This window comes from Protopterus annectens, chromosome 8.part0 (assembly GCF_019279795.1).
Source record: "Protopterus annectens isolate FY-2018-M chromosome 8.part0, PAN1.0, whole genome shotgun sequence".
NCBI classification, from domain to species: domain Eukaryota; kingdom Metazoa; phylum Chordata; order Ceratodontiformes; family Protopteridae; genus Protopterus; species Protopterus annectens.
The window spans coordinates 1,455,630,897-1,455,656,636 of record NC_056741.1 but is presented as its reverse complement, the minus strand read 5'-3'; the positions used below and the strand labels follow the sequence as shown (position 1 = coordinate 1,455,656,636).

The window sequence follows — 25,740 nt, the reverse complement described above, 5'->3', positions numbered from 1 at the left end:
TGGACAATGAGAGGTAAAAGGGATTTCTTTCAAAAGAAGCAAAAGAAAAGGCTATAAATAATTCAGGATATCAACAGTAGGTTGGTGGGAGGTTGGCTTGATGGTTAAGGTATGTGCCTTAGAGATACAAGGTGCAGAGTTTGATTCTCACATAGAATAATTGTCTAGACTTAAAATGGCTTACAAGGACAATTAGCCTAGTACCACTCTATGACATCTTTGCTGGAGGGTTGGCATAATGGTTAAAGTGTTTACCTTACAGATGCAAGGTTTGATTCTCACATGGGGTAATTGGCTAGGGTTAAAATACCCCACAAGGGCAGTTAGCCCAGTACTAATTTATAAACCTATTTTTTGGTGGGAGGTTGGCATAATGGTTAAGTTGTTTAACTTACAGATACAAGGTGCAGGATTCGATTCTGACATGGGGTAATTGGCTAGACTTGAAATGTCCCACAAGGGCAGTTAACCTAATACCAATCAATGAGCCCATGAGAAATACAGTTATTCAGTAAAAAGACTTAGCTTTTACCAGATGCTGAGCTCTGTGGAAATAAGACAAGAACCACACAGACGTGCTGAATTATACAGGGCTTGAAAGGAACAAAAAGAGGCTCTAAAACTGCATTATTGACTTATTCTGGCCAAAATGTTAACACTAATGGGTCAGAAAGAACTTTGTTGTATTTATAAAAGTAAAATGTGCAAAAAAGTAAAATGTACAGTCTGCTATTTCAGACTGTGCCACTGCATCAATCAAATATTCTGGGTAGAATGGCTTGTTAAGTATAAGACATATCCACAGAGCACGTGTGCAGTCTCTTGAGTACAAAAGACAAAATGCAGTCAGTGAATGCAGACATTCACAGATTTGCAAATCTACTCATTCACACATTTGAGCAGAGAATAATTAACATATTTGTAAGGACAAACTTTACACAAATATCCAAAAATAATTTTTAGATTTGCAGAGGCAATGATTCAGATGTTCATGAACCAGCTAGCTCATCTATTCATGCAGCATAGTCACAAGGTTGTCCAATGCAGTCTAGCAAAGCTGTAATAAAAACTACAGTGCACAGAGCATCTGTAAAAACTAATGCAGACAGAAATTAGGTCAGATGATAAATCTGATATTTTTAAAGCTATGTTGGTTCATTGTCGGGTCTTGACTGTATCCTGGTTCAGTCTACTATAAAGATAAACTCTGAAACTCCATGAGTAAAACACACCAGTGATAGTCCCAGTGGCATTAAGGCAAACAACTGAGGAGTTAAAATGAATAGAGCAGTTCAACCTGACTGTGAAACAAACTAAACCTCCATGAATGAACAGTATGGTAACCTTAGTTATGATGAGAACCTGCACAGAGCACAAGATCTAAACAGAGCAATTCTAACAGAGAAAACTGCTGAAGAGTTTGCCTCTATGATCCCTAGTGCTAAGTATTTTTCAGTGCTTGATGATAACAGTGGCTTCTAGAAAATGTAATTGGATCTAGACATTAAAAAAACTGATTACTTTTAATATTCTTTGGGAAGAAACAGATTCCTAAGAATGTCATTTGATCTTTCTTTAGCACTGGGCATTTTCAGTTAGCTGATGCACAAACAGCTGAGGCTCTGGAAGGTGCTGTAAACATCACTGATGGCACATTGGTTTGGCATGAGACTAAAAGAGAGCATGATAATAGGGTGGAAACATTATTAGCCAAAAACAAAGCAATCTAAAACTAAACAGAGACAAATACAAAACAATTTTTTGACAAATATTAAATATAGAAGTTCATAAATTAATAAGCTTGATAACCCACTGTCCAGACATGGAGGCTGTCAAAGAACAGTGAATCCTTCAAGTTTTGATCAAAAACTAGATTTTCCACCTCATTGTCTAAATTTTATTTAAAATGTTGTAGGTCACCTGACATGCGTGTTTGTGTAGAGAGCATGTTCCCCATGGCAGGTATTGTCTGAGTCAGATATGTTGTGTCTTTCGGCTTTTCCCGGTTAGGGGTCGCCACAGCGGAACTCCGGTCCGCTAATGATTGGCAGTAGATTTTTACGTGCCGAGTTGCCGGCCCTGACGCACAACCTTCAACGAAGGTACGCCCATTCACACATGTCTCCACACAGAAGACGCTTTAGCTGAGAATCGAACAGGATAACGTCTTATTGTGAGGCGACAAACTCAGATATGAACATCGTAATTTAATTTTATTGAGACTGCTAGGGACATTTCATATGTTTATGAGTACAGGCACTAGAATAAATTTTTAAATTAAGCAATGCCTGCAATAACTTGGAAATTAATGTTCTATAGGATAAGATAAATTAACTAGGTAGCTTCTGTAACAAAATATAAATAACTTTATTTTCATATATTTTCCCATATAACTAAGTTCTTTGCATTATTTTGTAAACCTTCACTGTATTGATTCAAGCTTTATCAAATGTCTTTAAGAAACTGTGCATAAGACATTATTATATTCTAAAATAGGGCAAATACATTTTTTAATTAAATTGACCAAGTGAATTTCATCCTTTGAAGTAACAGATTTTAACTTTAGGCTGAGCCGATTCACAGTTTTGCATCAGAGTATGAACTTATGTTTGTCAAATGTGAATGTTACCTGGCAGGGGGAATACCACGATCAAGAAGGTGTTTTCCCCAGGGTGAGGCACTTCCATTGCACACTTCAGTTGGTATGATTCCTGTGATTTCCCCAAATGTGGGAAACTCAACTGCATAATTTTTTTTAAATGGTTCTGCTGGACAGTGGTGCAGGGAACTAATGGCTCTGCTGGACAGAGGCACAGGGAACTAATCTAAGGGGGTGGTGAAAGCCAACACTTTCTGGCTAGGCTTATAAAATGCCATTGGGCAGATAGCCTAGTACTTACCTATGAACCTATATTTATTCTTATAAGCCTATGAACTTTGTAGACAATAACTTCTTCTAGAAAAGAATAATAAAGTATCAGAGAGTTTCAGAGAGCAGACCTACCAAAGATCATTACCTTACATTTATTAATACTGAAGTGTTAAATGGTTGAATTTGTTCAGGTTACAATTTCCTTTAAATCATTTCTTGTAGTATTTTATTTATTTATTTTTATTTTACATTTATTAACCGGGGGTGTCTGACTGAACCGAAAAGGCCCTTTTTCAGCAGAGGCCCGGGGAGAAAAGCTCTACATAGAAAAATTACAGATACATTTAGTTAATTTAGACATGATCAGTATGCAAACAAATTACAAAAGACATGTTTTTACAGTGGTATACAGCACATCAACAGTTACAGTGGAGAGAACAGACAAAAAATATTAATTTAAAAATAAAGGTAATTCATAGATTTGTGGTGTACAGCTGAAATTTGGAACATAGGTAGAATACATACATAGCACACACGTACACAGTACATACATTGTATATTAGCCAGTGTTTGTGAGTAAGATTGAAAACTATAATCAAGTACTCTAGGATTAGTATGTGTATCTTATCTGCTTTCACTAGCCTGGGGAGCAATCATGGCACTGCCAACTTTGCTTGAGATGTTGCCTGATGAGGTCTTTAAAGGAGGCTTTGGACGATGTGTTTTGAATGCTAGTGGGGACAGAGTTCCATTTTTTTGCCACTGAACTATTATATAGTGCATCTCCAAAGCTATTGCAGCTGTTGATGACTTCTAGTAGTAGTTTGCTTGATGATCTAAGAGGCCTTTGGGCTGAGTGATGTTGTACTAGGTTTTTGAGTGCAGGACACTTATTGGGGAGGTAATAGATTGAATGACAGAAGCAGAGCTGATTGTAGGTTAGGAGGTTGGGCAGTTCTAGCCAGTGGAGCTGCCTCAAAGCAGTACAGTGATGAGTTCTATATGAGTAATTTGCAGCAAAGCGGGCAATTCTGTTATAGCAGGCTTCCAATTTACTTAATTCAGTTTTGTTGAGATTAGTCAGTATGGGAGATGCATAGTAGGGTGGATAGAAGATGAGAGCAAGCAATGATTGATCTTGTGTTGTTGGTAAGAAATGATTTGATACGGTAGAGTGATCCCAGTTTGGCATGCACTTTTTTAATAGTTAAGTTGAGACGACTATCAAATTAGGTGGGAGTCTATGGTTATTCCCAATAGCTTAGTCTGTGCCACTGGAGCGATTGGAGTAGTATTTGTGTAGTAGATAGTGAATTGACTGTTATCAGGGTTTTTGTTAGAACTGGTTATAATCATAAGCTGAGTTTTCTTTGGACTGAGGATAAGTTGGGCTTTGGTAAGGTAGTTTTCAACATCAGAGAATGCTAGCTGAGTTGTTTGCAGGAGAGTGGGAATGTTCTGTGCAGCACAGATTAAGGTAGTGTTATCTGCATACTGAATGATAGATGCATGCTGTGTGGAGGTATGGAGGTCATTTGTAAAGATTGTGAATAGTAGTGGTCCTAAGATAGAACCCTGTGGGACTCCTATAGTTATGGGCAGCTGAGGAGAGAGAGAATTTTCCCATTTCACAGGTTGGTACCTGTCAGCAAGGGCGCCCGCAGGCAGGTGCAAGGGGGTGCACTTGCACCCCCCTGGAATCGGCTGAATAATGTTATAATTAAAAAAAAAAAGTTTTTTTTTTCTTTAGGACATTCTTTCTTTAAGAAGAAAGAAGTCCGGGCTGACATCATGCGTTCTTCTTTAAGAAGTCCGTCATGGCGTGCTGACATCATCCGGCGCATATGTTCAAGTTTGCGAGTGGGAACTCTGACGGACGGATGGTTTTGGCTTCACAAGCGTGAGGAAAGCGGCGAACTGAAACTGAAATGGACGGAAGATGGGACCGGTTCACAGTGGGAGGAAACGAGCGGAAGATTGGACACACTTTCAGAGTGAGTAGTGTGTGCGCGCGTGTGTGTGTGAGATATGGTTACAGAGCATGTTTTCCAAAAAGTTAGTTTTACAGACATTTCAGAATTATTTTGTAAATGGAAAGAAACCGCAAGTACTGTATAACTAGTAGGTTATTTTATATCGCTATTGCTTTTCAGTATTTTCAGGTTTTGCATTTTTGAAAATTTTTTTAGTCAGCTGTAAATCTTAGAACTAAGAGTCCATGCAGAAATGGGCATAAAAGTTTTATTGTCTCTTGTGGGCTTTGAAAAGACTGGAAAATGTTTAAGGCCAATAAAACCAAAGTAGGTAGGTCACAAAGCTGGGAAAGATTTGCCAAAGTTTGGCTTTGTGCAGACATCACTTGAATTTGGTCTCCTAGTAACTGTTGCTGTGTGTGGATTGGTAATGCTCTTAGCAGCACAAATCTTTGGGCAGGAGGTGACCATTCAGTACTCACTTGGTCTGACTCCATATAGTCTGTGTTCAGAGTGAGTCAGGAATCTGCCAGTAATGCTTATACTTAGTACCTCAAGAAGTATTGGGGCATGAGTGTCATGTGACAGGCTAGTTATGGGCTAAATATTATGCTTTGTAGACTGGAGGAAAGATTAACCCTTCTGTGTGTTTGCTTGCTCTAGTGAGGTAAAAGAATTTCTGAAAACCTTTATGCATGTTTTCCTTTAGATAACAACCTTGTTGGTCCTATTGTGCTTAGGTGGAATAAACATTGTTTACTGAATGGTTTATGCTTGCCAAGGCCAGTATGTAATGCTGAGTTTATACACACATTAAATGTCTGCACAGGCAGCTTCTTAAATTGCATCTGATTAATTCATGCTATTGCACATTTACCACTCATTTATCAGCTTGTACTGTACTTAGCAATGTTGTTTCATAGTTTTCAATATTCATGTCAGCCAGAAGTGTGTAATGTGTTTGCACAAGCACTTGGACTTTTCTTCACAGTGGTTTTACTTAAATTTGTACAGCTCATTACTTGATGCCGTTTTCTTTTTGTGTCCTGATAGTTTTGCTGTATTTATTAGCACTAGGTAGAGAACAGCAGTTTAGTTTCTGCATTTCTTAAAGCACTGTTGGTGTGTCCTACTCGCACTGTTTCATAGATATCTAAAAACATGGAGTATTTACTTCATCCGGCCAGTGGTTCTTCAGGTTCAGCATCTCTTAACTTGGGAAGGTTAACAGATGGAGTAAATGGACAGGCACTGATTTAGATGAGTCCCATTAATTTATTTCTCTGGGGGTTGGCATCACAATACACTGAAGGCTGTCATTATTGGTTCATATGATTTGTTTCATTGCTTAAAGGAAAGATGCTCAGAACTATAACTTTAAAACACACTCTAACAAGTGGTGCTGTATTATACAAGGGATATAATTCAATTATTATGTAGTATAATTAAGTCAGGAAGGTGAATCAAAGAACTTTTGCATGATGTTCTTAGTCTACCATTGCTGCAGTCCTGACATATGGGTATTCCGCTGTCCACCATCGTGAATACCAAAGGGCTAGAATCTGGCGTCGGTCATGGCTCTCAAGGCGAGCGTCAGTATGTGTCAGTATAAATGCGCATGACCGGCGCCATACCCTCAGTCTTTCTTGCCGCGTGGTCCTACGCAGAAGCAGCGTTTGCAAGTGCCGTTCGGCTTTCTGGAATTGTCAGTTTTCGAGTTTCAGACCGGAGACCAAGCTGGGCTAAATACCCGTTAGGGACACTTTTGTCTTTTCTTGCCTCAGTATTACGGATGTCAGAAAAAGTTAATACCTGTATTTCTTGAAACAGATTCCTCATAGGGATTGCCATTTACTCTGTATTCCTTGTTTGGGCCCGGAGCGCGGCGTTGTTGGAGTGTCGCTTTTGTGCTGCCTTTAATAAGCGCACTATTAAGCGTCGCTTGGACTAATGCTAGGCTAGTGTTTGGTAAGCGGTGCAATTATAGCATGCCGTCGGATTCTCCGCCTAGTTAGGCTAAAAAGCATAGAGTAATCCTGCGGTCCAAACAAGATGAGTCCATTATGGACGCCCGGTTCGCAGGGCCACCGACTACTTCAACGGCTCCTTCTGACAGTTTAGCGGAGTCTCAAGGGAGCCTTTGCTACTTCAGGAAGTGGCTTCTCCTGTTATAGGCCAGGCTGAAGGGGCTTCTCATATGTCGGTGGTTCCCTCCTCACAGAGTTTCTAGGCCTCCCCTTCTCATAGTAAAAGCCTTTCTAAATCTAAATCTGCCCCTGCTGGTGTCTGTCCACAGGGTCCAGCTCCTAGAAAGCACATGTTAAAGGTGGCGGAGAATTTGATTACTTTAATTGGGGTTCTATGCCTCCCCTGAGAAAAGGCCCAGGGTAGAGCCAGGGATAGAGGGTCTGGATCAGTCTTCAATGACTCTGATTCTTCTGTGGTAGAGCTCCAGAATTTCCCTCTCTGCTCTGATTCAGAGGCTGAGGATTCTACTCCTCTCGTCCCCTCCTGCAGATTTTTCTTTTCTGAAACCTGGCATTCCATGAGGGAGCATTTTAAATGGAAGGCCAGGATTGTTCTGATTCTCGTAAAAAGCTTAGAGGATTCTTGTTTTGCCTCAGCATAGGCCTTTGGCTATTCCCCCTGTATTGGATGTTGTTCAGGATGTATTTTCTGAGGCTTCTCTTAACCCTGACTCTTTGCCTCCTGCCCCTGCTAAACCAGATAGATACTACAGGGTACCGGAAGCTCACTAGTATTTATACTAGAGTCCTAGGGCTGACCCAGACACCATTACTCAAGGCCCCAAGGGTGTCAGGGCTGCTGTGGTTAGGATTCCAGTTCCTTTGGACAAGGATGCTAGAGCTCTGGATAGGTGGGGTAAGTTGTATACCTCTTCCACTTTAGCTATGAGAGCTTTAAATTGTCAGTTTCATATGCTCAGGTATCAAAATTATTTGCTGGGCCAATTGAAATGTAAAGTTGATGCTTTATCTGAAGGTATTGAATGTAAAGAGCTTCAGGATTTAGTGCATGTTTCAGACCGAGTTGGTAAGCATTCTTTGCAATGTGGTTTTGATGCTTTGCAGGCTTCTTCCAGGGTGGCTGCTACTAGTTCAGTTCTTCGCAGGCATGCCTGGTTAAGAGATCAGACATTGTCAGAGCATGTTAAGGCTCGAATTATGGATGCTCCTTTGCAGTCTGATGTTCTTTTGGCCCTCCGGTTGAATCAGTTTTGAAAAATGGAGGAAAAAGCTGAGTCTATGCAGACAGTTAAGGATTGTTTACAGGTTCAGCCCCTAAGTTCAGTAGGAATTGGCCTACTAAAGGGTGGTCTTTTCCCTCTTCAGATTATCAGTCTGGGGGCAGGTCTAGGCGAGGTAGGGGTAGTGCTTCCTCTCAGGGCCCCTGCTACTCCTAGGACTTTGGGTTCTTTACCCCTTCTGCTGGGGAGGGCAGGGGTCAGTCCTTTCGAAACAAACTCAATGACCTCGTCTTCAGCTGCGGACTCTGCCATGCTGGCAGCTCCTCTAGGAGGAAAACTGGGACTTTTCGCGAAAGACTTGGCATTTGGTTACCCAGGACAAATGGGTATTGGACATTGTAAATCGAGGCTCACAATTTTATTTCCACACTTTCCCTCCTTTCAAAGGTATGCCAGATGTGCCTCATCAGCAAAGACTGGAAGCACAGGACAACATTTCTTCGCTGTTTGAGTTGAGGCAAATACAGGAAGTACCTTCTGCTGAAAGAGGCACAGGGTTTTATTCCCGTCTTTTCTTAGTGCCAAAGAAAGTAAATACTTGGAGACCAATTCTGGATTTGTCCATTCTAAACACCTTTTTGGAAATTCCAAAGTTCAAGACGTTAGAGTTGCAGCAATTGCTGCCTATGCTGGGCAAGGATCATTGGATGGTAACTCTGGATCTCACGGAGGCCTATTTTCACATTCCTATCAGGCCCAGTTCCAGGAAGTTCCTGAGATTTCGGAATGGGAATTTGCATTATCAGTTCTCTGCATTGCCCTTTGGCTTGTCTACTGCGCCCAGGGTATTCACAAAGTCCTGGCTCCAGTAATTGCTTTTCAGACTGCAAGAATTCAAATTTATCCTTATCTGGGCGACTGTTTGATTCTGGCTCATGGCAAGCAAGAACTTCTTCAACATCTTCACTATGTAATGACAGTTTTTAAGATGCCTAGGGTATTCTGTGAGCGAAATAAAGTCAGTCTAGTACCCTCCAAACCAAATGGTTAAGTTGTTTACCTTATAGATACAAGGTGCAGGATTCGATTCTGACATGGGGTAATTGGCTAGACTTGAAATGTCCCACAAGGGCAGTTAACCTAATACCAATCAATGAGCCCATGAGAAATACAGTTATTCAGTAAAAAGACTTAGCTTTTACCAGATGCTGAGCTCTGTGGAAATAAGGCAAGAACCACACAGACATGCTGAATTATACAGGGCTTGAAAGGAACAAAAAGAGGCTCTAAAACTGTATTATTGACTTATTCTGGCCAAAATGTTAACACTAATGGGTCAGAAAGAACTTTGTTGTATTTATAAAAGTAAAATGTGCAAAAAAGTAAAATGTACAGTCTGCTATTTCAGACTGTGCCACTGCATCAATCAAATATTCTGGGTAGAATGGCTTGTTAAGTATAAGACATATCCACAGAGCACGTGTGCAGTCTCTTGAGTACAAAAGACAAAATGCAGTCAGTGAATGCAGACATTCACAGATTTGCAAATCTACTCATTCACACATTTGAGCAGAGAATAATTAACATATTTGTAAGGACAAACTTTACACAAATATCCAGAAAATAATTTTTAGATTTGCAGAGGCAATGATTCAGATGTTCATGAACCAGCTAGCTCATCTATTCATGCAGCATAGTCACAAGGTTGTCCAGTGCAGTCTAGCAAAGCTGTAGTAAAAACTACAGTGCACAGAGCATCTGTAAAAACTAATGCAGACAGAAATTAGGTCAGATGATAAATCTGATATTTTTAAAGCTATGTTGGTTCATTGTCGGGTCTTGACTGTATCCTGGTTCAGTCTACTATAAAGATAAACTCTGAAACTCCATGAGTAAAACACACCAGTGATAGTCCCAGTGGCATTAAGGCAAACAACTGAGGAGTTAAAATGAATAGAGCAGTTCAACCTGACTGTGAAACAAACTAAACCTCCATGAATGAACAGTATGGTAACCTTAGTTATGATGAGAACCTGCACAGAGCACAAGATCTAAACAGAGCAATTCTAACAGAGAAAACTGCTGAAGAGTTTGCCTCTGTGATCCCTAGTGCTAAGTATTTTTCAGTGCTTGATGATAACAGTGGCTTCTAGAAAATGTAATTGGATCTAGACATTAAAAAACTGATTACTTTTAATATTCTTTGGGAAAAAACAGATTCCTAAGAATGTCATTTGATCTTTCTTTAGCACTGGGCATTTTCAGTTAGCTGATGCACAAACAGCTGAGGCTCTGGAAGGTGCTGTAAACATCACTGATGGCACATTGGTTTGGCATGAGACTAAAAGAGAGCATGATAATAGGGTGGAAACATTATTAGCCAAAAACAAAGCAATCTAAAACTAAACAATTTTTTGACAAATATTAAATATAGAAGTTCATAAATTAATAAGCTTGATAACCCACTGTCCAGACATGGAGGCTGTCAAAGAACACTGAATCCTTCAAGTTTTGATCAAAAACTAGATTTTCCACCTCATTGTCTAAATTTTATTTAAAATGTTGTAGGTCACCTGACATGCGTGTTTGTGTAGAGAGCATGTTCCCCATGGCAGGTATTGTCTGAGTCAGATATGTTGTGTCTTTCGGCTTTTCCCGGTTAGGGGTCGCCACAGCGGAACTCCGGTCCGCTAATGATTGGCAGTAGATTTTTACATGCCGAGTTGCCGGCCCTGACGCACAACCTTCAACGAAGGTACGCCCATTCACGCATGTCTCCACACAGAAGACGCTTTAGCTGAGAATCGAACAGGATAACGTCTTACTGTGAGGTGACAAACTCAGATATGAACATCGTAATTTAATTTTATTGAGACTGCTAGGGACATTTCATATGTTTATGAGTACAGGCACTAGAATAAATTTTTAAATAAATGCCTGCAATAACTTGGAAATTAATGTTCTATAGGATAAGATAAATTAACTAGGTAGCTTCTGTAACAAAATATAAATAACTTTATTTTCATATATTTTCCCATATAATTAAGTTCTTTGCATTATTTTGTAAACCTTCACTGTATTGATTCAAGCTTTATCAAATGTCTTTAAGAAACTGTGCATAAGACATTATTATATTCTAAAATAGGGCAAATACATTTTTTAATTAAATTGACCAAGTGAATTTCATCCTTTGAAGTAACAGATTTTAACTTTAGGCTGAGCCGATTCACAGTTTTGCATCAGAGTATGAACTTATGTTTGTCAAATGTGAATGTTACCTGGCAGGGGGAATACCACGATCAAGAAGGTGTTTTCCCAGGGTGAGGCACTTCCATTGCACACTTCAGTTGGTATGATTCCTGTGATTTCCCCAAATGTGGGAAACTCAACTGCATAATTTTTTTTAAATGGTTCTGCTGGACAGTGGCGCAGGGAACTAATGGCTCTGCTGGACAGAGGCACAGGGAACTAATCTAAGGGGGTGGTGAAAGCCAACACTTTCTGGCTAGGCTTATAAAATGCCATTGGGCAGATAGCCTAGTACTTACCTATGAACCTATATTTATTCTTGTAAGCCTATGAACTTTGTAGACAATAACTTCTTCTAGAAAAGAATAATAAAGTATCAGAGAGTTTCAGAGAGCAGACCTACCAAAGATCATTACCTTACATTTATTAATACTGAAGTGTTAAATGGTTGAATTTGTTCAGGTTACAATTTCCTTTAAATCATTTCTTGTAGTATTTTATTTATTTATTTTTATTTTACATTTATTAACCGGGGGTGTCTGACTGAGCCGAAAAGGCCCTTTTTCAGCAGAGGCCCGGGGAGAAAAGCTCTACATAGAAAAATTACAGATACATTTAGTTAATTTAGACATGATCAGTATGCAAACAAATTACAAAAGACATGTTTTTACAGTGGTATACAGCACATCAACAGTTACAGTGGAGAGAACAGACAAAAAATATTAATTTAAAAATAAAGGTAATTCATAGATTTGTGGTGTACAGCTGAAATTTGGAACATAGGTAGAATACATACATAGCACACACGTACACAGTACATACATTGTATATTAGCCAGTGTTTGTGAGTAAGATTGAAAACTATAATCAAGTACTCTAGGATTAGTATGTGTATCTTATCTGCTTTCACTAGCCTGGGGAGCAATCATGGCACTGCCAACTTTGCTTGAGATGTTGCCTGATGAGGTCTTTAAAGGAGGCTTTGGACGATGTGTTTTTAATGCTAGTGGGGACAGAGTTCCATTTTTTTGCCACTGAACTATTATATAGTGCATCTCCAAAGCTATTGCAGCTGTTGATGACTTCTAGTAGTAGTTTGCTTGATGATCTAAGAGGCCTTTGGGCTGAGTGATGTTGTACTAGGTTTTTGAGTGCAGGACACTTATTGGGGAGGTAATAGATTGAATGACAGAAGCAGAGCTGATTGTAGGTTAGGAGGTTGGGCAGTTCTAGCCAGTGGAGCTGCCTCAAAGCAGTACAGTGATGAGTTCTATATAAGCAATTTGCAGCAAAGCGGGCAATTCTGTTATAGCAGGCTTCCAATTTGCTTAATTCAGTTTTGTTGAGATTAGTCAGTATGGGAGATGCATAGTAGGGTGGATAGAAGATGAGAGCGAGCAATGATTGATCTTGTGTTGTTGGTAAGAAATGATTTGATACGGTAGAGTGATCCCAGTTTGGCATGCACTTTTTTAATAGTTAAGTTGAGACGACTATCAAATTAGGTGGGAGTCTATGGTTATTCCCAATAGCTTAGTCTGTGCCACTGGAGCGATTGGAGTAGTATTTGTGGAGTAGATAGTGAATTGACTGTTATCAGGGTTTTTGTTAGAACTGGTTATAATCATAAGCTGAGTTTTCTTTGGACTGAGGATAAGCTGGGCTTTGGTAAGGTAGTTTTCAACATCAGAGAATGCTAGCTGAGTTGTTTGCAGGAGAGTGGGAATGTTCTGTGCAGCACAGATTAAGGTAGTGTTATCTGCATACTGAATGATAGATGCATGCTGTGTGGAGGTATGGAGGTCATTTGTAAAGATTGTGAATAGTAGTGGTCCTAAGATAGAACCCTGTGGGACTCCTATAGTTATGGGCAGCTGAGGAGAGAGAGAATTGTCCCATTTCACAGGTTGGTACCTGTCAGTTAAGTAGCTTTGGAACCAAGTTAGAGTGGAATTTGATAGGTGATATTGGTTTAGTTTGATTAGCAGGATTTGGTGTGAGACTGTGTCATATGCTTTGGACATATCCAAAAAAAGAGTTGACACCTGCAAGCCTTCGTTTTTGAGACGGTTTACTGTGTCTGTGAAGCAGAGGAGGGCTGTAGTGGTACTATGGGCAGGTCTGAAACCATGCTGAGTAGGTGACAGGATGTTGCTGTCTAGGAGATATTTTAGCACCTGGGTATGGATGCATTTTTCTAGGATTTTGGCCAGGGGGGAGAGTAAAGCAATGGGTCTGTAGTTATTAAGTTCAGTGGAGGTCCCGCCTTTATGTATCGGTGTAACATAGGATATTTTCCAGAGTCTGGGCACATAGTTTTCAACAATTGATCTGTTTATGAGAGTGGAGATTGGGATAGCAATAGCATCTGCTGTGAGTTTCAAGAAATAGCTGGGGAGTAGGTCGGCTGCTGTTGATGAGGTTTCTAGTTTGGAGAGCATGCTTTTGATTGAAGTGGTGGAAACTGTTTTGAGGGTAAAGCTAGTATTAGAGTTATTTGTGTTGGGGGGGGGTAGTGAGGAAGGAACTGTCCTGTGATACTAAGGACAGAATTGAGTTCACAAAGTGGGAATTGAATTGTGTTTCGATGGGAACTTTAGGGTCAGGGGTGGTTGGTTTGGGTGTAGACTTTTGGGTGGATTTTAGTAGCTGGTTTACATTTTTCCAAAAGTTTGGGGGGTTGTATTGGTATTTGGTTTGTAATGTCGTGTAGTAGGATTTTTTGTCCAGCCTAATGCATTTTTTTGCACGGTTGCGCAGTTCTTGGTACTTAGACTTTGTGTTTCTTTGTTTTTTTTTTTTATAGTAAAGCCAGGCAGTGTCTCTGGAATTGAAGATTTGTTTGGTTTCTTTACTGAGTCAGGGGTTTGTAGAAGTTCTAACCTTGATTTTGCGCAATGGAGTGACAGTGTCTAGGTTTTGTAGAAATGTTTTGTTGAAATATGCTACAGCCTGGTCAAGTGGGAGGGTTTTTAGCTGGGTCCAGTCACAGTAACAAAGTAAAGTATTGAGGACCTTAGGAGAGAATTATTTTGTGTTTCTAGTGGAGATATAGTTAGTGGTTTTGCGTATGCTTGTTCTACTACGTATAAGGTATATTATGTTGTGGTCACTTAAGGTGTCTGGGAGACTGCCTTCATGGGGGTACAATGTGGGGTTGTTAGTTAAGACCCAGTCAAGGATGGATTCCCTTTTAGATTTTTTATCACATCTAGTTGGAATATGGAGTAGCTGCTGTTAGCCATGGAGATTTATTAGATTACTTGGTGGTCCTGATATGCAGGTGGACCAATCTAGGTTGAAATCCCCCAAAATAAGGGTTTCTTGTGGGTATGTGGAAGAACACCAGGATAAAAAGTCTTCAAGGCTAGCAGGTGTATTATCAGGTGGAATATAGATCACAATTGTGGAGTGGTGACCAGGAAAATAATTTTCTTGAGTGGCAAAAGCCAGGGTACCTTTTTGGCTAGGCTTGTATAGGCCTTAGGGCCGATAGCCTAGTACCTACCTATGAACCTATGAACCTATGATGATGACATTTTTAGGGTGAAGTTGAAGTTGTGAGATAAGTATGTCCCAATTATTGGGGGAGGGGAAGGAGTTTTGTAATTGACGTACAGTTAAGTTGGACTTGTACAGTAAGGCAGTTACACCCCCTTTGCGAAGGTGTCTGTCTTGTCTAATGATATTGTAGCTGGTAGGGAGAACTTATGAGTTAGCTATGTTTTTATTTAGCCAGGTTTCTGTTAAAGCAACTATGTCTGGGGAGTAGTGTGCTATTGTGGCCTGGAGTTCAGGTATTTTATTTTTGATACTTCTATTATTAATATTTAGCATTGAAGGATGGTTGGTTTTGCTGCTGTTGTTGATTTGCCCAGGAATGAAGATAGTGGGGGTGTCATGTTCTGACATTTGTGTTGGAGCAGTTTGTGTTGGATAAGATGGATTTGGGCCTGGGTTGGGGTGGATATCCCCACTTATGGTGAGCCTGGTGTTAAAATGGTGATACAGATGTTGGAGTTTGGTGATGAGTGTGAGAAAGTATTGTGTTTTTTGGAGTAGAAATGAGAGCATATGTGTTTAGTTCTGAATTGGTCCGTTATATAGTTCTTGAACAATTGTGGGAAGATATTATTATAATGCACAGTGTCTGTATATGAGAGTGCACAATGTAGTGTTGTGCTACTAAGTTTAGGGATATTGCTAGAGTGATAACTTGTGGTGTTATAAAGAATTATGAGAAGACAGACTAGACTTAGTTGTGTGATAGTCATGGCTATAAAGTTTAAGTTGGTTCTAGGTTGGGGTCTGGATAGGAATTATAGGGATGCACTATATGTGGATGGGTAAGTAATATGGGTGATGTAAATAATGCCTAGTGGGAATGAGAGTGGATGGGAGTATTTTGTGGTGGAGCAAGTTGGTGTGGTATAATGTGATCTGACTTGAGGAGCTGTGATTGGTGAAGGCGATGTGAGGGTGAGCTGTGGGTGTGGCTGTGATTACTATAAATGTAGAGGTAGTGGGGGTAGGGTATTCAAATAACCTTCTGAAACTAAAGTAAAACTATGTTTGCATCCTCTGCATTTTTGCTTCTTCAACAGGTGCTGTGTTTAGGGATTCCATCAAATGTTCGATTAAACATAGTGGCCTCAGTACGGAACTATAAGGAACCCTAGCCTCAAATGTTCCCATCTCTTTTGTGCCTATGCCCCTCCCCATTTGCTGTCTAATTCTTCCAGATTATTTGAAATAACTCCCTATTTAACTACCATTTATGTCCTATCTGTTAACCAGAGTCAATCCAGCTGGATAGGGCAGTGTTATATTTACCCTTGATTAATGCATTATGGTTAGCATTGTAAGATAACAAATCAAATGTTTTTTCAAGGTCTGTAAATGTAACTCCTGCTGATAAACCATAATTCATAGCTATTGGTATTTAAATATAAAACTCCACTATGTTTGTCACGGTGGATCTCCCTTTTCCAAAGCCATGCTGTTTAATATCAGTTAGTGACAAGCTGTTCTCATTGTCCTGTAACAAATCTATTAACACATTTCATACTATTTTCCAAGTATAGAAGTGAGACTAATGGGCCTGAATACTTAATCTCTTGGCTACTACCTTTCTTATGCATGACTGTAACATTAGACATTTCCAAGTCATCAGTAAATTAATAAAGAGGGTATACAAAACTGAATGTAAGTCATAGTGACAATGTGTTAATACATTTTCAGTGATCAGTTCTAGAGCCATAGCCATGCTTATATTAATTTAGTTCTTTGTCTTTGACAGGGATTCTGAAGTAATTGTTGGGCAGCTATCACTTGCAATAAAGGGGTATTGAAGGATTACCACATTTCTATATACATTTGCTTTGTTTATACTGTTGAAAGCCAAATTAAATTCATTAGCAATTACCTTGAGATTATGAGTTACTTCATCATTAATCCAGAGACTGTTTATTGAATGTTTTGCATTGCATATATGTGGTACATGTCTTGACACATCAGATTATTCAACCTAATCCTGAAAAGGTAATGAACTAATCCATATAGAAAATCGACTGGACAGGCAAGTTATACCTAGATCTTCAGAAAAAGTATATTACTTAACCAAGTTTGTGACTAACCTACTGGAGGTGTCAAAGTCTTTCAGGGAACTACGTGCAAATGACATAGCATGAAATTGGGAGAAAGTGACAGAAAATTTTTACTATGTTAAAGGAACTTGTGAAAGAATCTGCTGCTCCACTGCTGTGATGTGACAAAACCAGCTGTGTCGTAAGTAGAGGTAACTTTGTCTAATACTGCACCATGGTACTGCAAGAAGGTCACCCAGCTGCCTGTGGTTCTAGAACACTTGAATGATTCACAGACAAGATATGCTAAAATAAAGTTGTAGCAATCGAATATAAGAAGTGAGACATAATGTGAGTATGTCTATGCTAGATAAGCCTGTACTGAAATAGATCATAAACCATTGTGTAGTATTTTTCATAAAGCTTCTGCATCAATCACCATTTTATCTGCAGAAACGGTTGTGTTTACATAAGTTTGAGTTGGCAGTTGTGTATAAACTTGGTAGAGATATGCATACTGCTGATGCATTAAGCAGAGCCTATCTCAGAGAAGGTAAGGATGTACTACTGCATCATGACTTAGAAGTGATGTCTGTCATTCCCTACTGACCAATGTCTAAAGAGAGACAGCAAGATCTTATAAAATATGGAGAGTCAGACACAGAAATAAAGTTGTTGAGAGGTGTGGTAATGTCAGGATGCCCTGATGAGAATGAAAAAATACAATTTCAGATTTGGCTGTACAATGCATTTCCCTATGAAATCAGTTATGTACATGGTCTGTTTCGGAAATCTAACAAAGCAGAAGTACCCAACCAGTTATGACATAAAATGGTGTAGAGAGTTCAAAAGACATAACTTGGAATAATGAGGCAAAAAGACCGAGCATGAGACCGTCCTTGGAATTCAGAGTGCAGGCACCACTACAGCCAACCCTCCTCTGTTTGCTGTGTGTGGACAACGAGACTGATGCTCATTAGGAATGTGCCTATGACTGCAGCAAGGACTATGGGAAGAGCGGGTACTGATAGTATTGTGTGGGTGCAGCCCCAGGGCAGTACAAGCACTAGCAGTTCTCAGTTGTGCTTGCACCCAAATGGTGATCTGCATGATGTACAGCACACACTGTATAGGCAAGACAAAGAAGTCATGTGACAGCCTTAAACAGGCATGAAGCATGTGTGCTAACCCATTTTTTATCCAAAGTAAAGTTTGGAAATGGGAAGATAGGACAGTAGACAAAAGGGGAGTTAAACAGAGTGTAGAACATAAAGTAAATAATTAGGAAATGAGCAGGATGGAGGTTAGGAAAGAGGGAAAACATTGGGAGCAGGTCAGGTTTCCATTTTATATATTTATAGAGGAAGAGAAGGTAATTTGGAGAAGGTAGTTAGAGAAGTAGGAGGAAGGTGTGAGGTAGCAGGGAGACACAGAGTGGTAGAACACAGAGGAGACTAACAGGGAGGTCCTGACAATCTGGGATGGGGAAGACAATGGAGAAGGACGGATCAGACCTACAGAGGAAAGACAATAGTAACTGGAAGAATTAGACAACAAATGGGGAGGGGCATAGGCACAAAAGAGATGGGAACATTTGGATGGGGGATAGGATGAGGTGTGCAGCTGCACTTCTTGCCAGCCATGACCCATTGGGAGCTAAGTCTGCACCCCTTGGCTCCCACATCACTGGACCCTGGATTTGATTCTGATACCTGTATGAAGCAGAGACATGGCTCCATTAGCCTCCAGTAGATGGTATCCTGATGGTCAGTTTGGGTACCCAACTACTTATGAATATGCCCCATCAATTTTTTTCCATCTGCTGCATGGTAACATGCATTTCACCTCCACTCTCACTTCTTCCAGCAGGTGTTTGTGCAGCACTTTCCTCAGCAGACAAAGCAGCAATGGCCACTGGTGGTTTTGCTGGTTGAGTGGAGGTGACTGAGGCAGTTGGGGACATTGAAGGTTGCGATGCTGCTGGTGGTGGTTTGGTAGCCATTGGTGGTGGGCCAACAGGCCTGGGTGGGGGCAGGGGTGATGCTCTGGATGCTGCTGCATATAAATGTAAAACTAAATGGAGAGAAACAAAATAAAAAAATTATATAATGGAAAGGATGTCAAGAAAGTGGGTGGAGGAGAGAAAAATACAAATACAGTGAAGAAAAATGAAGGTAAAACATAACCTGAGACTGACAATTTTACATGCACTATAATGCAGTGATCATGAAACACCCATTTCACTGAAAGAATAATGTGCTACTATACAGCTCTTAGGGGACTTGAACCCACAACCATAAGCACCTGCACCCTGAAAGGCCCTGCACTTACATGATGAGCTACACCCCCATTGATACAAATAGTAATGGGTGTTCTTAGATTACTGGTATAAGAAACCCCCAATGAAACAAATTCTAATGAAGTGTATCACAAACTTGCAGAATGAAAGAGATAGCTCATGTGCATCACATTTCTGTGAGCACTGTACTCAAAAGAAGAACTGAAACATCCATTGGGCTTTGTTTGCAATAGCAGGAGAAATGAGGAAGGATTAAGAATAGAACCCGAAGACATCAGCATTCCCAAGGTATAAGATGAAGTCTAAAGCTGCTAAACTACCTGCACAGTCCTAGTGAAGGCTGCATTTAAACAGAGGTTAATGTCATATGTTCAGGCATTTTAACACAGAATGTGTGAAAAGAGAATTGATGACATGGAGACTGCAGCTCTGACCTAATTTATCAATGATGTACCAATATACAAACCCTAGTGGACTTGAACTACAGCCTCCAGCACCTACAACCTGAAAGGCAATGTAGTTACATGCAGAACTACATCAGCAGTGAAAAAATAGCCTGTAGGAAAGCACACACTAATCGTGTTTGTCACACGCTTACAGAATGAAAAGTCTACTAAGAGGGAACTGAGCCCAATGTCAGCTAACAGGACAGCAGCATCTTAACATGTTAAGCTATATATATATATATATATATATATATATATATATATATATATATTTATATATAATCCATGGAAACCTGCAACATCTAACATATATCTTATTAATCTTATTCTGCTTCCCTTCAGTATTGAACATACAACCAATCCTGTACAGAGCAAGGCCTTACACCTATCTCCCATTATGCTGAGCACTCCCTATATGGGCAGTTGTGTTTTTCCAAATAACAGGTAAAAATGCAAATGGCCTGAAGTGCTAGAGCAAACAACATTTCCTAACATACCTGTTGTAGTTGCAGTAAACTATTAGTCTAGCATCTTAAACACCATAACATTATAGAATATAGCCTAAACAACTGATAATGTACAACATAAATCTGATAATGTGGCAACCTTGGGGAAAACCCATACATACCCTGACCACCAGTATGACAATTGATGGGACTAAAAACATGTAAAGCTAGTCTGTCTGTAATAAATACCCCTGTATTCCCTGAGGTGCTCGAGCCACTGTGCAGCTGTATATTCTCTACAATCTGTTCAGGGCTGCGAAAGTTGAAATAACTTCCTGTGCAGCTGTGTATTCTCTGCAATCTGTTCAGGGCTGTGAAAGTTGAAATAACCTCCTGTGTAGCTGTGCATTCTCTGCAATTTGTTCAGGGCTGTGAAAGTTGAAATAACCTCCTGTGCAGCTGTGTATTCTCTGCAATCTGTTCAGGGCTGTGAAAGTTGAAATAAGAGTCTGTTAGACATGCGCATGGTACACAGTGGTGGTTTGCATGTGGAGAGGTAGGTCTTGGCTCACTTACAGTACACAGTTGGTGACTGCTCCCTCATCTCAGCCTTCCATTAGTTCAGGAGTTCAGGATTTCTTCTTTTCCTGTCATTGAAACGATGGTAACATTGCTCACCATTTCTTGGTGTGTCAGTGTCATGTGTCACCTCATGTGGCAGGCTGCTCCAGGGCTCTGCCTTAAATTGAGGCCCTTGGTAATCTTCCTCTAGGAGTCTTGGCCTTTAATGTTGGTGGAGGAGGTGGAGAAAGATTTTGGGCTCCTCTAAGCACCACCTTTGAGCTCTGAACTCTGCCTGCATCTCTATTTACCACTCCAGTAGGTTTCAGAGAAAAATTAAGTTTTGCAGCCATACCCTTTTTCTCATGTGCCACCAGTTGTGCAAAGAGGGTGGGGGGTCAGCTTATTTAGCATGATCAGTAGTGAAAAAGTCCAATAAAAGTAGTATATGATAGTGGTTGAACATAGAAATCTGAGGAGTGAAACATGGCAGCCCAGCTTCTTGGTATATGGTGGTTGTGAACTATGTATTACAGCCACCAATTCACCTACGCAGAGAGCCTAGGCAGAGATTTAAGCTGCTTGAGTGTACACATTTGAGAATTAGCATGCCTTTTGGTTCAGTGGCACACTGCACACTAGAACAAGCGTTGTACAAGCTAAAACATGTTCTGCTCTGCACTTAAGACAAATGGTTTGACAGTGTCTATGGATGAGAAATCATCAAAACTTCAAGAAGGAAGAAGATGCTTAAAACTGTTGGAACCTTTCCCACTATTCAAGAAAAGAATGGCAAAAAAGGATAAGGCAGCACTTTCAGCTGAATAAAAAAACATTTAATTGTAGTTTACATATGGCTATGAATACTGGGTCAAGTCTTTTAAATTCAAGAAGCAGTTGTTCCGCTGTAGAAGGGCAGTGGATGGAACCTCTGTTATTGCTTGATATTGTAGTTTTTTGGTCTACTCTGTGGCATGCCCTGTACAAAACTGTCATGTAAAATATCGATAAGATTTTTATTGTTATGTTCTACTTCATAAAACAGCACATTTAAAGAAGCAAACAAAAATGTAATATGAAGCTCTTTTCGTCTAGGTTATACCCAGACTTCATCAGATACACAAAAGTGGAATAAACACATTTAAATATCCCTCATTTAAATCACAAGACCAACCTCATTGGCATAAACCAATAAAATTAGTTTAAAATACTAAACGGCAAACAAGAGTTTTCATATAATACACCACTCTACACTCACAATGAATGTCCCCCTTACATATAAAATCTAAGAGCAACAAAAAAATAGCAAAAAATCTTTAAACACAAAAAATCATAATAAAATAGAAATGTCTCACACATAATGTTACAACTAAGTATTCAAAATTATGTACATAAAATATATATATATATATATATATATATATATATATATATATATATATATATATATATAAATCACATTTTTAAATTATCCACACATGAAAAAGGAGATAATTATTTCTCCAAATTCTTAAGTTTTAACAAACAGGCTATACTACATATATCATTTAGACCAGGGAAACTATACACATTCAGGCATAACTGCCATATTAGTTCTAACCTCTCTAACCTTAGGCCACAGGGGCTTCCACTTGGGTCAAAGGCAACTTGATCAATCACCCTAAATTTAAAATAATGATTAGGGTTACTACTAATGTGCCTTGCCAGAGCATTCTCTAGCTTATCCCTAGATATACAGTCTAAATGCTCATGCATTACAGCACTCATTACTACTTTAACTAAACGGGTCAACGACCTTACTGAAAGACTTAATATGACTGCAGGTACTACATATGTTGTTCCACCTACTGCTACCACAAGTTATGTTACATCAAGGGTGAATCTACAAATCCCTCATGCTTCAACTGTTTGCAACAGACTAATTATTGGACTAACCAAGAGTTGTCTTATCCACAAAGTGTTTCTGATGTCCACCGTTTGTGAGTATTCAACCAGGAGTATAGCTTGATCCTGTAAATAACAACAAAGTTTTGGGAATGCATCGTAGTCCAAATCTAAATGACTGGCTTTTAGCATCCGTGAATTTAGACTTGAATGTGGATGCTAGTCCTACTAATTTTGTATCTAATATCATTAGCATTGTAGACAACCTTAAATAGCATTGTAGACAACCTTAAAGTGTTCAATGCCAAGCTGTTCAAATTCAAGAAGTTGCAATTAGAAATTATTTATTTTAAGGGATGCTTGCAATGGAGGATTGTCCCTAAGGGTTTAAGACTTTGGAAATGCCCTACTGGACTTGTAGCTAATTCTCCCTTTCGTGCAGGTTTAATTCAACTTTTTGACAAGCAGGTCTTTGATTTGCTTAACCTTATGAACGAGCACTATCAAAGTAGTGTGGACAACTTAGCCCAGGAGCCTGTTGATTTAAACAGTATAATTAAAATGGATTCTGATTTTGGTAGATACTGTTATGATTGCAATCGCATTTTTAACAGTATTGACCAACAGCTTGATAAGTTTAAGCAAACCAAGATAAAAAAAATGCAACATGATTTAATTGATTACCTGAAGGGTGTAGCTTATCCACAGCCTCCATCCTCTCAAGTTTGGAATGTTAATCACAAGGTTACTAGTGCACACCATTCATCTGAGGATACGCCAATGAATGAGCAAGGGTCGCCTACTACCTCTTATGCACAGGTAGTGAATGGAGTTCAACAGCAGAATTTGAATGCTGTTAGATGAACTGAAAAACTGGCAAACCAAAATCAAAATAATATGAATACTAACCCTTCAAATTCTAATCAGAGAAATTTTCATTGGGATATGAATACCAACACAGTGAACTTTTTGAACCAGAACCAGTTTCGAGGGGCAGGCAAACGCAAGAGCAACAAAAAATGAAGGTAATTGTTGCCTTACAAAATGACACATTTAATGTGAACCTGCCTAACTCGTCTGAATCATGTATCAGTGATGACAGTAGTTTAACACCTGAGACTAACTGCAGTGTTGTACAAAATAGCGATGGTGGCTTTAATGTTTTTAATTATTCCACGTTTGTTGTGCAGTCTTCCTTAGTGGAGCTTTTAGCCAAAGGCCTTACTTTTGTTCCTGCACGCAAAGCTGACATTACTGATACTCTAATGGATTTGAAATTATTTGTTCGTAAACTTAATTTGAATGTCTTATTACATGAAACTACAAGAGATACATCTCAATATAGGTTAAGTAGTACTTATAATCCCCCATTGCATCCATCATTGTTATTGTTTGAAAGAGTTTGTGAAATAGATATGCATAAACTGATAAATTCTAAGCATAAGAGAGAATATAATTTGAGTAGAATACAATGGGATTTATTAAGTGCCCTGAAAGCTTCCTCTGTACGAGTTATGAAGGCCGACATCCCTGACGATGTAAGTGACCATTCTCTCACTTACATAATCAGGCAAAGGTCGAGCTCACACAACCCAACCATATATAAAACAATAAGAAGCAACAGAAACTTTAACCCCAGTAACTTCCAAGCTAAATTAAAAGAATGTGATTGGTCACCTATAAAATACCTCCCACTTGACAAAGCAACAAACTACGTTAACTCAAAATTCTTAACAATCCTTAACCACCTGCACCAAAGCGTTCCATCAAAATTAAATCTAAACCTGCCCCATGGCTTACAAAGAAAACCAGGCAGAAAATTCAACAGAGAAATAAAGTTTAGGCACTATGGAAAACAACTAAAAACCCCGTAGACCAACAACAATTCAGGCAAAAAAGAAATGAGACTAAAAAAGCTATACTCAAAGATAAAAAAACTTTTACTTCCACCTCCAACAGACCAACCAAAATAATCCACAAAAGTTCTGGGCTAGTATAAACAGACTAATTCAACCAGGCCAATCCGCAACACCACCCCCTATAGGATCAAATTCCAACAATCCAAAGCAAACTGCTAATGCTTTTAATACCTTCTTCACTGAAACCATCCAAACACTTGCTAATCAACTAACAGCCGATAGCTCTGCCCTTCCAACCAATACTATTAACTCTCTCCCAACTCTAAACCTGCAACCTGTCCCAACTTCCCTCATCTGCAACCTCTTAAGTAAACTAAAACCTACTACCCCCTCAGCTGACCAGCTACCTGCTGAATACCTGCAAAAGGCAGCCAAAGTCATAGCTTATCCTGTATCATTGCTGATAAATAGAACCATACAAGAAAGCACTATTCCCACCATCTGGAAAATCTCCTACATTATTCCCCTACAAAAGAGTGGAAACTCCAGAGAAAATTCTAACTATCATCTAATAGCTCTACTTTCCCCATTAGCTAAAATAATGGAAAAGTGCATCCACAGACAGTTACTAGACCACCTACTCCAGAACAATTTACTGGCCAGATCTCAACATGGCTTCAGGTCTTTCCACAGTACAACAACTGCACTCCTATCCTTCACTGACAGCATCAATAAAAACTGTAATAGCAATATTCTCTCTTCAGTACTTTTCATCGACCTTTCAAAAGCATTCAACATGGTCAACTACCACTTCTCAATATTCTAAAATCCTTCTCTCTGGACACAAAGACTATAAAATGGTTACAGTCCTACCCTGATAATAGACAGCAGGCAGTGCTATGGGACAACAACTTCTCATCCCATCTCCCAGTTACCCTAGGTGTTCCTCAGGGCTCTATATTGGGCCCCCTCCTTTTCTCAATATTTATCAATAACCTCAACCTAGCTATTCCTTTAACTAACTGTGTACAATACACAGATGATTCGACAATAATCTGCTCAGCTAAATCTCAATCCCAACTACAGACTCTAACTTAGACAATGTTCAATAAAACAGAAAATTAGTTTCTACAACGCTGCCTCCTCTTGAACCCCCCCCCAAATAAAACTCCTCTTCACTCCTACCCGTAAATCACTCCCAATGAACTTTTCAGTCTTATCCAATAATGGTACACTCATATCTCCTGATCCAACAACTAAACTTCTAGGGGTAACCATTGATAACAATCTGAACTTTGAAACCCATATCAACAATACCATAAAAACTGTAAACAGGAAACTAGGCTTCCTCTATAGGAT

At 39.4% G+C, this 25,740-nt stretch overlaps 2 non-coding genes across 2 annotated transcripts; both read left to right on the top strand.

Annotated features, from left to right (window-relative positions):
• Positions 1-2,621: 2,621 nt before the first annotated feature.
• Positions 2,622-2,792, top strand: LOC122809819. The gene has a single exon (XR_006365958.1). It is a non-coding gene; the product is annotated as a U1 spliceosomal RNA (small nuclear RNA).
• Positions 2,793-11,323: 8,531 nt separating this feature from the next.
• Positions 11,324-11,493, top strand: LOC122809820. The gene has a single exon (XR_006365959.1). It is a non-coding gene; the product is annotated as a U1 spliceosomal RNA (small nuclear RNA).
• The last annotated feature ends 14,247 nt before the right edge of the window (positions 11,494-25,740 follow it).